We start from the raw sequence: 11165 nt of genomic DNA on the forward strand, positions 1-11165 counted from the left end.
TACTTGGATGATCAGGCTTTTTGATCATCCAAGTAGCCATTTAGGACACTTTTTAGACGGTTTGTTTGTTTTTTTATTATGAACCCCATAATCTATTTGATTATATGCATACCACCCACTTATATACACACCCACCATCTACTGACACAAATGCACATATACTTGCAGACAAACAACAAAAGGAGCAAAAAGAATTCCACATGAACAACAAACTGGAACACTACGGCTTCCAAAGCACCTTTAATAAAACATAGAACAGTCCATATAACAACAAGTTGTTCTGTGGGAGAAAAGACTCAGTTCAAAGCAGTCACTTTCTTTCAATTCCAAACAGTCTCCTTCTCTCAACATGACCGTGTTTTAGCTAGTGAGTCTTCATTAGGAAAAGGAAAAATGCCTTGCAAACTAAAAACATTAAACATCACAAAAAAAAAAAAAAAAATCAAAGCAAAGAAAACTAAAGACAGCATAAACAAAATACATACATATACACTGCCATTATGCATGTGAAGGGGCATAATCGAAAGCGTGCCTAAGTCTGAGGTTGGACGTTTTATGCAAGATGTCCACAAACCCAGCATGAAAAATGTTCATTTTCAAAGCTGTGAAACGGTATCTTTTATTTTTGAAAATGAGCTAGGTATAAGTTTTGGTCCTTAGGTCATCTACCTTTTTTGCCTGCTTTCAAAAATAAAAACGTCTACAAGCAAGTTTTATAGACCTACCCACCAATTACCTTGTCTGATGGCGGGAGAAAGAATCCTCAACAGGTGAACCGCGGAGCCCTACACCCCTTCTCCTGACATCTCCGGATCAAGATGCATTAGAAAGGGGGAAGGCCGTCATTCACAGCATGTGGCAGGTATCGTGGGGATGTGTGTGGGGGGGAGGGGATGTCAGGGCGAAGAGTGTAGGGCTCAGCTGATCTTGGCAGGGGGAATCCCCATCAGCTTAGCCAGCAGGAATCCCTGAAACCAACTCAGCTCAGGATTCCTCTGTCGCCATCAGACAAGGTAGTTGGGTATATCTACAAAACTTGCTTTTGTGCATTTTTCATGTGTACGCTTTTATTTTTGAAAAGGACAAAAAATAAAAAAGATAAGACATCCTAAGGACCAAAAAATAAAAGATAGAAATCTGGCAGTTTTGAAAATGGATATTTTTTTCTGCTGGGTTTGTGGACATCTTGCCCAAAACATCCAATCTCAGACTTAAGATGTCCTATCATAAGAATAGCCTTACTGGGTCAGACCAAAGATCCATCATGCCCAGTAGCCCGTTCTCACGGTGGCCTATCCAGGTCACTAGAACCTGGCCAAAACACAAGTAGTAGCAATATTCCATGCTACCAATACAAGGCAAGCAGTGGCTTTCCCCCATGTCTTTCTCAATAACAGACTATGGACTTTTCCTCCAGGAACTTGTCAAACCTTTCTTAAAACCAGCTACTCTATCCACTCTTACCACATCCTCTGGCAATGCGTTCCAGAGCTTAACTATTCTCTGAGTGAAAAAAATTTTCCTCCTATTGGTTTTAAAAGTATTTCCCTGTAACTTCATTGAGTGTCCCCCTAGTCTTTGTAATTTTTGACGGAGTGAAAAATCAATCCACTTGTACCCGTTCTATTCCACTCAAGTTGAAGAGCCCTAACCGTTTTAGTATTTCCTCATACGAGAGGAGTTTCATCCCCTTTACCATCTTGGTCGCTCTTTGAACCTTTTCTAGTGCCACTACATCTTTCTTGAGATAAGGAGACCAGAATTGAACGCAATACTCCAGATGAGGTCGAAAATGCCCCTCTATGAGTAGTTCATTGGAAAAACTCTATATAGTCCACCACAGAGGATTTCCAGATCGAATGATGGATTATATTGTGGAAGTGCTGTTGGATGGATGATATATTGGTATATATTGTTCATAAGGATTGAAAGAATTGTGCTGGGTTTTGTTTATATTGAATTGGGAAATTATTGCATAGCCATTAATAGCAGAAATAGGAAATGCAGCCATTTTAAAGTGCTAAAAGTAGCCTGAGTACACATGAAACCCACCTGACAATCATAGTGCAGGCAACTTTTTAGTGCAGCTTAGTAAAAGGACTCCTGAGCTCAGTGACGTAGTAAGGAGGGGACGGTCTGCACCAGACGTCATCATGGAGTGGGCACCGGCACCCCTCCTCCTCGCCACCTCCACCACCTCTTCCCAATCCTCCCCCCGCCACCCGCCTGCCCCCTTCCCCAACTTCACCATGCTCCTCGTGATGTCAGCTCCCATTGACATCACTTCCAGGTACCGTGCATAGGAAGTGACATCAGAGGGAGAGCCGACATGGTCGCAAGGAGCACAGTGAAGATATTGCTCAAGTGATGAACTAGAAGTATAGGGGGAGGGGTGCCACCACCCCAGGCGCTTCTCTTTGCTATGCCCCTGCCTGAGCCAGCTTGTTTTCCATTTTTTTCTACCATGTAACACTCTGATTACCAGGAATATGAACTGCTAATGCTTTCATTACCAAAATGAACGATAAGGGGCAGTTTTGTCTCGAATCATTTTCACCAGGAAGACTTTAGAATACAATCCACCAATCTTGAAACTTGTTATTTTCATTGTTGTTGTTTTTTTTCATAATGTACTTTCCCCAACTGCAACAGAGCCCCATTGCTACCAAAAAAATTTAAGTAGACTCTAGTCTAAACTGTTCTATCAAATGCTTCTGCAGCATGAAACGGCCAGGGCGTTGTACGTGGGGTTGCTGAAAAAGTTCTCAGCCCAACCAACAAAGTTAGGGCAGTCTCCATCGAGGGCTATATACTTAGGCCCTCTTCTATCAAACAGCGATAGCAGTTTTTAGAGCGGGGAGCCACACTGAACGGCCTGCACTGCTCCCAATGCTCATCGGGTTCCTATGAGAGTCGGGAGCAGCATGGGCCATTCAGCGCAGCTCCCCGTGCTAAAAACTGCTATCGCTGTTTGACAGAAGAGGGTTGTAGTTTAGCGATTTTTAGCAATTTTCATTCCAGATTTTTCCAACGGAACAAGAAAATGGAAAATCACTAGACTAACCCCCTCTTCTACGAAACTGCGATAGCAGTTTCTAGCGCAGGGAGCCGCGCTGAATGGCCCGCGCTGCTCCCGACGCTCATAGGAACTCAATGAGCATCGGGAGAAGCACAGGCCATTCAGCGCAGCTCTCCGCACTAGAAACTTTTATTGCTGTTTCGTAGAAGAGGGTGTAAGTGTATAGCCCTCGATGGAGACTGCCCTAGTTATGCTGGTTGGCCTGAGAACTTCTCCTTGGGCGTAAGAATTTTCCTTGAATGTACAACTAGCATTAACAGTTAAAAGCTGTCCTATCAAAACCCTATCAGGAAGAAAGTCTGCAAAAGTCTTTAAGATTTGGATCTTTAAGACCCATAATTAGGGTTGCCTATTTTGACTTATGCATAACTGTACCAGCAAGATAGAAATAATTATATCATATTTTTAAAATTTAAACTAGCCAGACTTATTAACTTAGCTGTCATTGTTCATTTTCATAATTGGGTGTTGTTTTTGCCACCTGTTTGGATAAGGTTTTTAATTAATAAAACATTGTGCCTTATTTATAATGGAGTTTTATGCTGTTGCCATCTTCCCATCCCCTTACTCTGCCTTTCATTTGGTCATTAAAAATTCAAAATAATGCAGACCTAGGCATTTAAAGTGAATGCAAAAAAAGGGGAAAGTTTTCTCTCTCTCGCTCCCTGTCACATTTACTTCAAAATTCTCAGAAAAAAAGTCAGGTCTTAGTAACAAAGGCAGACTGCATATATTACCCCTAACTTCCCAGTACCGTTTCTGTAGTTAAAGTGTCTTGAAACAATGCAAATAACTAGTGCTCTCCTAACAGTAGATGCATACAGAATATGATTGTATTCTATTTGAAAATATATTATTATTGGATATTAGACTAGTTTGGTAACTTTCTGGCTTTAGTTTCTTCATAGCCCCATAATATTACATTTGTGCTAATCGTCACTGAAATATGCAACACTTATTTTTCAGCTCACAAGGATGGAGCTGGACAGAAGAGAAGCAGTCATCATTTGCCCTTTTCTTAGAGCATGGCAATTTAAAAGATTAGTCTTTTCATTTGTTTGCCTCATCTCACTAAGCTGCGATAGCGTTTTTAGTGCGAGCTGAATTGCCGCGCACACTAGACACTAATGCCAGCATTGAGCTGGCATCAGTTCTAGCTGCGTAGCGCAGGTTTAGCACACACGGCAATTCTGCACGCACTAAAAACGCTATCACAGCTTACTAAAAGGAACCCATAGTCTTTGCAGCCATTATCTAGAATCCTTTCAGTCATCCACATAGTATTGGTAATACGAACTTGTCTTCTGATTTTTCAGGTTGCAAATTTTTTTTTAAATTATAATAAGTCTATTTTATTGTTATTTTTTTTAAGGCGAATGAAACCATAATAGCTGTCATATTGGGTCAGAGCAATGGTCTATCTAGCCCAGTATCTTGTTTCCACAGTGGCTAATGCAAGTCACAAGCACCTGGCAAACCCCATAATACTCCTGATGTGTTCCCTATTCCAAAGTACAGAACCATTCACCTTTGTTAGCGTACTGCTTTTTCACCAGTACCTAAACCCATTCCAACACACACACATATACTGTATATACTCGAATATAAACCGATCCAAGTATAAACCGAGAGTTTATATTCAAGTATAGGTATTGGTGGTCCAGTGGAGAGCTAGGACAGGAACAATCCTTCCTTGTTATGTCCATCTCTGCTCTCCCTGTCCCCTACCTGACCCACTGCAGGCCTGCCTTGAGTCCTGGTTGTCCATCAGTGAGCCAGGACAAGAGCGACCCTTCCCGTGTCCTGTCCCAGCCAGCTGTGTGCCGCCGACCCCTCCTCGACCCACTGTAGGTCTCCCCAGGGCCTGCCTTGAGCCCTGGTGGTCCAGCGTTGAGCCAGGACAGGAGCGACCTAGGAACTCACGACAGCCATTTCCTTTAGCGACTCTGCATGGGGCAGGAGCATAGGAGGATCACTCCTGCCCCTGGGTCACTGCTGGACCACCAGGGCATGTTAGGTAGGCCTTTGCAGGATCCAGGAGGTGGGGTAGGTGCAGAGCCAGCCGGGACAGGAGATGGGAGGGGTTGCTCCTGTCCCAGCTCATCACTGGACCACCAGGGCTCAAGGCAGGCACAGAGAAGTCCTACAATGGGTCCAGGAGGGAAGCAGTGGTGTACTGCTTGAAGATTCAAATATAAACCTAGACCTCCATTTTAGGGCCATTTTTTTTTTTTTGGACAAAAATCTAGATTTATATTTGAGTATATACAGTACTCTGTTTCTCTGTCACGATTCAAGACATTCCATTAGCATTAAAATGCATACATGTGTTGCCAAAGAAATACGTGGGGTTTGCATTTTAATGTCTATCCTTGCTAGTTTCTTTCTGTCTGTGGTTGAGATTGCTGGTGCTGATTACTGCATGAATTTCCCCGCTGTCTTATCCTAGCTCTCCCTTTTGTTGTACTCAGCTTTTCGTCACCGCAGCGCCCCAAATGCCTTCTACCTGGGGGCCCCACAGATCCAACAGAGCTAAAGTGCATGGCCTTAAAAAGAAAATGGCCGTGGCATGGGGTTTGCAGGGGGTCCTCGCTTTTTTTTTTAACTCTCATGGACCTCACGGATCCCACTCATCTGAGGTAAGCAGAATTTTAAGGACGTGGAGTAGAGAACCGCGAGGTCAGTGTTCTACCCCCTCCCCTGCCAGTCAGATAGTCCTTCCAACTTTTTCTCTCACCCGATTCAAATTTGGAAAAAGCACCACTGCTGCTTAATTCACTGAGAGATGCACAGTGCCAAAATTATTCTGGGGTCAGCACCACCCAGGATCAACCAAAGGTGGGAAGGGTGCATAAGAATTTACAGTAAAGAGCTGTATGGGGTGTGCATGTGGGCAGGGCTGGGATATGAGAATGGTTAAGACTTCTGGTTTGAGGGGGTTTTTTGTTTGTTTTTTTTGGGGGGAGATGGGGGGGTTTGCATTTTAATTTCACAACTTCCAAGGCCCAAGAGAGGCTACTTTTTTATATCTATCACCTACAAGCCTGAAAGCTATCTGTACAGAAGGTAGTTTTCTGTCCTTGGAGGGATTTGATCTAAATATATGCCTGAAGCAATGGAGGATTAAATAACTTGCCCAAGATCTCAAAGAACTGCAAAGGGAGCCATTTGTACTAACCCAGAGGTCCCCAAACCTGTCCTGGAGAAGCCCCAGCCACTCAGGTTTTCTGAACGCCCACACTAAATATGCATGAGAGAAATTTGCATGCGGTGGATGAACATTCACTGCGGATATCCTGAAAACTTAACTGGCTGCGGTTCCCCTAGACAGGTTTGAGAACCACTGCTCTAACCATTAGGCTACTCCTCCTATCAACCATGGACATTGCTAAGCTGCTATAAGAAGGGGAGGGTGTGGCACAGTGGTTAAAGCTCAAAATTACTAGGAGTATAAAATCTATAATACCGGTATTCCTACATTGCGGGCGCACTGCTGCAAAACCTGGAAATTTAAACGCAACCGAAGCGTGGGCAAAACAGTGAGAGGTTGTTAAAGAGACGTAGCTTCCCCATCCCCATGTTTTGCCAACTTCTTCCCCCGAGTTAGCGCTATGGATGCTGTTCTGCCCGCGGTAGCCGAAGAACTGCTGAAAGAAGTGAAAAAGTCGTATCAGGAAAATTTGCGAATAAAGACTCCTCCTGAAGAAGCCTCCGCGGCAAAACTCAGGACTGAGTTGGGGAGCAGAGAAAAATCACAAATTAGCACATTTGCACAATTGCATGGATTGTACATATTTATTTATTTATTTCACATTAGAAAAGAAAAAAAAAGAAGACTGCAGAGCCACGGACTTGATCATCCATGCTGAATAATTAGTTGAAAAAAAGAGATAAAGAAGCTGGTAAACTATAGGAATTAACAGTGGTTAAAGCTACAGCCTCAGCACCCTGCAGTTGCAGGTTCAAACCTATGCTGTTCCTTGCGACCTTGGGCAGGTCACTTAATCTCTCCATCGCCACAGGTATATTAGATTGTGAGCCCATCAGGATAGACAGGAAAAAATGCTCAAGTGCCCAAATAAATTCATGTAAACCATTCTGTGCTCCTTTGGGAGAACAGTGTAGAAAAATAAATAAATAAATATTGACAGCGTCTAGAAGTTTCCACTGAGTCAACAGTCTATCAAAATACAATTCTGTACTGCAGTTTAAGTTAACTTTTATTCCAAGAGAGTGATTCTATTGTGTTATTTTGACTAAGTACGCAGTAATTTGCAGAATGTAATATTATCAACAGATCTTTATGTGTGTGTGTATGGGGGGGAGGGGATGAAGCATTCTCCCTAAGAGTATGCTATAGCTTGAATGCTGTAGGAAGCTTTCTAGTGGAAATGATTAAGCCCAGCCTCCTCTATAGACTAATCCATGAGGGAACAGTAAGTAAACAAACTTGTAATTTACTAATCACTTGTAATGTGTGTGTGATTGTGTTTTGTTTTCAGAGCCGATGGGATTTCTTTCCCCATTCCATTTAAGAGAATTTTGTTACCTTTAGATTCCCATCATAGTACAGAAACAATACTTAATAATTGATTTCACAATGAATCCTGTTTTATAAGCAGTCTTAGGGTTTTTATCTCGAGATTAGAATCTCTAGAAAATTTTGATCTCAGCAACAGAAACTCCCTCCTCTACTTGGAACACTGTGAAATGGAAGATGCTGCAAAATCCTTCATATCACAGCAGTATTAACTTCCAGGATTCAGCAACATGAAGAAATAGCACTGCCAATACAGAAGTGGGACTTCAACACAATGGGAGGACAATTGAAACCTTAAATCATTCCATGCAGTTATAGTTTATTAATCTTTCAGTTAGGGTTACAGATTGAGACATCTGGGTTTTACTTCCATTGCTTTCAATGGAAGTTAAAACCCGTCTCGACGAGGCGATAGCCATCAGGAAAACTGTCTTGACTGTAAGATCTATCAGTAACGCATTCCGTAGGGATTCAAACAGAGCCTTACAGAGGGCCCGCAAAACAATATTAAGATTCCATGTAGGGAAATGGTGGTTGTACGGGAGGATGCAGCCGCGATACCCCCTTGAGGAATCTAGTGGGGGTCTGGATGTGAAGCTAAGGACCCTTTCTCCACTCTAAAGCATGAGAGGCTGGTCACCCGGACCTTGAGAGAGCCAACCACTAGGCCCTTTTCGAGATCGTCTTGAAGGAATGACAGGATTATAGATATGGGAACTGTGTCTGGCTCTATTTTCTGACCATCACGGCAGCGCTGAAAAGTCTTCCAGTACTTAGCACAAGCCGCAAGTCACTGGCTTCTTGGACTGTAGCCAGGTAGAGGGGAGAGTGTGGCGCAGTGTTTAAACGCTTCAGCACCCTGAAGTTGTGGGTTCAACCCCACGCTGTTCCTTTTGGCCCTGGGCAAATCACTTAGTCCCCCCATTGCCCCATGTACTTTAGATAGATTGTGAGCCCACCAGAACAGATGGGAAAAAATGCTTGAGTACCTGAATAAATTCATGTAAACCATTTTGAGCTCTCCTTTGAAAACGGTATAGAAAATTAAATAAATAAGAGTGTGAAAAGTTTCCGTCTCTGGTAACCAGAGCTGAGATTGTGATGTCATAATGCCTTATTCCACCAAAGCCTAAAAGACATCCTCATCCGTGATGTCACAATGGCTTGGCAAATGGCTTACTTTCTTTAGCACAGTAAGGGGGATGGGGCTGTCTGCACCAGGTGCAGTCTTGCTAAGGGTGTGGCATCCCTTCTCCTCTGCCCCCCCCATCCCGGTCCTTTCCTTGCCATATGTGCACACCCCTTGCCTTCCCCCATACTTTTTTTTTTTTTTTTGCTTCTCTAGCTTGAGGTTGCCGCCTGCATCGGCATCAACGCTCTCTCTGATGTCACTTCCAGGACCCACACCAAGGACGTGACATCAAAGGGCGAGCCAAGAAGTTAAAAAGGTACGGGGAAAGGGAAGGGGATAGTGCAGGAGAGGGGCACCCGTTACTACACCACTGCTCACTTTTGCTACATTTTGATTTCTAGAGTGGCATAGTGGTTAAAGCTACAGCCTCAGCACCCCAAGGGTGTGGGTTCAAACCCATGCTGCTCCTTGTGACCCTGGGCAAGTCACTAAATCCCCCATTGCCTTAGGATTGACAGGGGAAAAGGCTGAAGTACCTGAATAAATTCATGTAAATTGTTGTGAGCTCCCTGGAAAGAACAATATAGAAAATTAAATAAATGTCTCTAGCTATCCTCCTTACTTCTACTGAAAGCAATGGAAGTAAAACCTAGATATATATCTGAATCCATCCTCCTTTTTCTGGAACCATATGGTAATCCTACATCAGGAGCTCAGGTCGGCAACATCTACTGAATCTTGTAGCACCATAGCAGGGCGTGACCAGCTGCAAAACTAATTCAATCCGTATATCCTCTTTGTCAGCACAGGAGCCAGCTGTGTGTGTGGTGAAGGTGCTTGAGCACCCCCCTCCTCCCCCAATATTGAGAAAACTCCTGGATTGTGTCCACGGATGAAATGATTTCTTTTAGCTTTAGCAACCCCCTCCCCCCCCAATCATTTTATAAAGTTGGCGCCTATGTTTTTCAGTCACACTTGTGCTGCGTTTGTAAGGACCGTAGGTGGTGGCGGTCTGCCAACCACATCTCCTCTATTCTTCCATCTTCTCGACTGGAAAGTGACCAGCGATCTTTCTTATGATAGTCCGAAACTTAAAACCCGCACAAATAATTTTTTTTTTTAAAAAAAAGGTTAATTTTCCCGGTTTCCCACTATCCCCGGGAGAATGGTTAACATCTGCCTTGGTCTATAGCTCGAGCTCCACTGCAGAGCAGTTCCCGCCCACCCCCGCTAGCAAAACACAGCAACGGTTGCTAATGCCCCAGGCACGTCAATCCAGCAGCTCTGCTGGCTTTTCCTTTTGACGCAACTACGCAGCGCCTTTTGGACGTGCGGCAGGATTGCACCCTCGTGAAATGTCGATCATTTTTTAAAAAATTTTCTATATTGCCATAATGCGCCCTGAATAAGCGAATCAGACCTTCGGTTTAAAAAAAGACTGCACGGATAGGACGCCTTTCTTGTAATGCAGGAAGGGCTGTATCTGCAATGCATTAGTTTGCTTTAGGCAAGCATATAGGTAGGGAAGTGTGGGGGGGGGGGGGGGAGAGAGGAAGAAGAGAAATGAACATCCATTACAGCTGTAGTGGGACATGACTATTCATTTGCCACAGATTGCTTTTGTGAAATAGCATGCTGCAATGACACATCGACGCCAGAGAAAACCAGATATTCGTCTATAGTGCTCTAGATGATGCATACATACACCCCCAAAAGGAAGGTACAAGAATGTTCTCCCTACATTAACTGCAGTCTGCCGCTGTCCAAAGCTGCCGCTTCAGTTGAAGCCAAACCGGCGCTTGCACAGGCTTCACGCTGCATATCATAAATCAAACTATGCAGCTCGATGATTTAAAAAAAAAAAAAAAATTAAAAAAAATCCGTCTACCACCCCACCAAATCTAAACGAAACCCTTTTATTTCATTAATAACCTTGCTTCTGTAGATCAAGAACCCACCCCCAAACTGTACTCATTCAGGATTTGTTTTAAAATTCGGCTTCGGATTTAGTATGCACCACTGTATCTCTCCCCCCCCCCCCCCCCCCAGTATTTCTTTCAGCGGACAGTACAGAAATTTTTGTCCTTTACCTTGGTTTCTATGGAGTTCAGCTCAGCGTAGTCCCTTCATGGAAACTAGACTGTTTAAGGCGATAGATTGGATATTTTTTTTTTTTTTTTTAAAGCTGTTGCTGCAGGGAGGCAGGCACTGCTGTACCTGACGTCCTGCAGTCTTCAATGAAAAGAGCTCTGCCTTCGTCAAAAATGGCTGTCCGTATTGACGTCAGCAGTTTTTAATAGACATCTATTGGGGGGGGGGGTCGGGGTGGAGAGACAGAGCTGGCTGGGGGACGTTTGAATTATTTGTTGATACGCTAGGACTGCAATTCATTGCATTTTCTTCCTTGTTATAAC

At 43.6% G+C, this 11165-nt stretch overlaps 1 protein-coding gene across 2 annotated transcripts in view; it reads right to left on the minus strand.

Moving 5' to 3' along the window:
- LOC117357394 (synaptosomal-associated protein 25-like) overlaps window positions 1-10939 on the minus strand; it is a 74364-nt gene extending 63425 nt beyond the window's left edge. For both annotated transcript variants that reach the window (XM_033937900.1, XM_033937901.1), the window contains exon 1: window positions 10842-10939. The gene's annotated coding sequence lies outside the window, so the exon portion shown is untranslated. The remainder of the gene's footprint in view (window positions 1-10841) is intronic.
- Between the last annotated feature and the right edge of the window lie 226 nt (window positions 10940-11165).

This window comes from Geotrypetes seraphini, chromosome 3 (assembly GCF_902459505.1).
Source record: "Geotrypetes seraphini chromosome 3, aGeoSer1.1, whole genome shotgun sequence".
Lineage (NCBI taxonomy): Eukaryota > Metazoa > Chordata > Amphibia > Gymnophiona > Dermophiidae > Geotrypetes > Geotrypetes seraphini.